This window comes from Arachis duranensis, unplaced genomic scaffold, assembly GCF_000817695.3.
Source record: "Arachis duranensis cultivar V14167 unplaced genomic scaffold, aradu.V14167.gnm2.J7QH unplaced_Scaffold_354585, whole genome shotgun sequence".
NCBI classification, from domain to species: Eukaryota; Viridiplantae; Streptophyta; class Magnoliopsida; order Fabales; family Fabaceae; genus Arachis; species Arachis duranensis.
The window spans coordinates 1,831,403-1,834,593 of record NW_026264911.1 but is presented as its reverse complement, the minus strand read 5'-3'; positions in this window follow the sequence as shown (position 1 = coordinate 1,834,593).

Here is a 3,191-nt window from a genome sequence, read left to right as displayed (position 1 = left end):
TATTTTTATTTTTCTTTTATGTTTTATTAGGTTCATGATCATGTGGAGTCACAAAATAAATACTAAAATTAAAAACAGAATTAGAAACAGCAGAAGAAAAAGCACACCTGGAGGAAGGTCTTACTGGCGTTAAGAGCATCTGGCTGGTGTTCAACGCCAGAACAGAGCATGGATCTGGCATTGAACGCCAGAAACAAGTAACATCCTGGCGTTTAAACGCCAGGAAAACACCCTGAGGAGAGCTGGCACTAAACGCCAGAAACAAGCATGGAACTGGCATTCAACGCCAGAAACATACTGCAAATGGGCGTTGAACGCCCAAAACAAGCATGAAGCTGGCGTTCAACGCCAGAAACAAGCATCAATCTGGCGCTGAATGCCAGGATTGCATGAAAAGGGCGTTTTACACGCCTCATTGGTGCAGGGATGTAAGACCTTGACACCTCAGGATCTGTGGACCGCACAGGATCATCTCAGGATCTGTGGACCCCACAGGATCATCTTAGGATCTGTGGACCCTATAGGATTCCCACCTACCTCATCTCAGCTCCTCTCCTCTTCACACAATCCAATAACACTCTTCTCCATAAACACTCTTCCCTAAAACCTTTCACCAACCACCTCAATCTTTCTCTTCCCATCACCTCTTCACCACTCACATCCATCCACCCTTCCCCCTAAACCCCACCTACCTATAAAATTCAAAAATCACTTTCCCACCCAAACCCACCCAATATGGCTGAACCTTAACCCCTCCCCCTCCATTATATAAACCCCTCCATTCTTCTTCATTTTCACACAACACAACCCTCTCTTCTCCTCCTTGGCCGAAACACAAACCTCTCTCCTTCTCCTCCATATCTTCTTCTTCTTCATCTATTCTTTCTTCTCTTGCTCGAGGGTGAGAAATATTCTAAGTTTGGTGTGGTAAAATCATAAGCTTTTTTTTTTTCCATAACCACCTATGGCACCTAAGGCCGGAGAAACCTCTAGAAAAGGGAAAGGGAAGATAAAAGCTTCCACCTCCGAGTCATGGGAGATGGAGAGATACATCTCTAAAGCCCATCAAGACCACTTCTATGATGTTGTGGCCAAGAAGAAGGTGATCCCTAAGGTCCCTTTCAAACTCAAGAAAAATGAGTATCCGGAGATCCGACATGAGATCCAAAAAAGAAGTTGGGAAGTTCTGACCAACCCCATTCAACAAGTCGGAATCTTAATTGTTCAATAGTTCTATGCCAATGCATGGATCACTAGGAACCATGATCAAAGTATGAACCCGAACCCAAAGAATTATCTTACAATGATTCGGGGGAAATACTTAGATTTCTGTCTGGAAAATGTAAGGTTGGCGTTTAACTTGCCCATGATGCAAGGAGATGCACGCCCCTACACAAGAAGGGTCAACTTTGATCAAAGGTTGGACCAAGTCCTTATGGATATATGTGCGGAAGGAGCTCAATGGAAAAGAGACTCCAAAGGCAAGCCGGTTCAATTAAGAAGACTGGACCTCAAGCCTGTGGCTAGAGGATGGTTGGAGTTCATCCAACGCTCTATCATCCCCACTAGCAACCGATCCGAAGTTACTGTGGATCGGGCCATCATGATTCATAGCATCATGAATGGAGAGGAAGTAGAATTTTATGAAGTTATCTCCCTTGAATTCTACAAAATAGCCAAAAAGTCCTCCACCATGGCAAGGCTAGCTTTTTCTCATCTTATTTTCCATCTATGCTACTCAGCTGGAGTTATCATAGAAGGAGACATCCCCATTGAGGAGGATAAGCCCATCAATAAGAAGAGGATGGAGCAAACAAGAGAGCCCACTCATGGAGCCCAAGAGACGCATTAGAAAGCTCATCACCAAGAAATCCCGGAGATGCCTCAAGGGATCCACTTTCCTCCCAATAATTATTGGGAACAACTCAATACTTCTCTAGAAGACTTGAGTTACAATATGGATCAATTAAGAGTGGAACATCAAGAACACTCCATCATTCTCCATGAAATTAGAGAAGATCAACGAGCAATGAGGGAGGAGCAACAAAGGCAAGGAAGAGACATAGAAGAGCTCAAGGACATCATTGGTTCTTCAAGAAGAAAGCGCCACCATCACTAAGGTGGACTCATTCCTTGTTCTTATTTCTCTGTTTTTCGATTTTTAAGCTTTATGTTATCTATGTTTGTGTTTTTATTACATGATCATTAGTATGTAGTAACTATGTCTTAAAGCTATGAATAATTCCATGAATCCTTCACCTTTCTTAAATGAAACATGTTTTTAATACAAAAAGAACAAGAAGTACATGAGTTTCGAATTTATCCTTGAATTTAGTTTAATTATATTGATGTGGTGACAATACTTTTTGTTTTCTGAATGAATGCTTGAATAATGCATATTTTTGATCTTGTTGTTTATGAATGTTAAAATTGTTGGCTCTTGAAAGAAAGATGAACAAAGAGAAATGCTATTGATAATCTGAAAAATCATGAAATTGATTCTTGAAGCAACAAAAAGTAGTGAATAGCATAAAAGGCATTCGAAAAAAAAGTGGTGAAAAAAATAATAGAAAGAAAAAGAAAAAGCAAGCAGAAAAAGCCAATAGCCCTTAAAACCAAAAGGCAAGGGTAAAAAGGATCCAAGACTTTGAGCATCAATGGATAGGAGGGCCTAAGGAAATAAAATCCAGGCCTAAGCGGCTAAATCAAGCTGTCCCTATCCATGTGCTTGTGGCATGCAGGTCCAAGTGAAAAGCTCAAGACTGAGTGGTTAAAGTCGTGATCCAAAGCAAAAAGAGTGTACTTAAGAGCTTTGGACACCTCTAACTGGGGACTTTAGCAAAGCTGAGTCACAATATGAAAATGTTCACCCAGTCATGTGTCTGTGGCATTTATGTATCCGGTGGTAATACTGGAAAACAAAGTGCTTAGGGCCACGGCTAAGACTCGTAAAAGTAGTTGTGTTCAAGAATCAATAAATATCCTAATTGATTTTCAGTTGCTTGGGGACAAGCAACAATTTAAGTTTGGTGTTGTGATGAGCGGATAATTTATACGCTTTTTGGCATTGTTTTTAGGTAGTTTTTAGTAGGATCTAGCTACTTTTAGGGATGTTTTCATTGGTTTTTATGCTAAATTCACATTTCTGGACTTACTATGAGGTTGTGTATTTTTCTGTGATTTCAGGTACT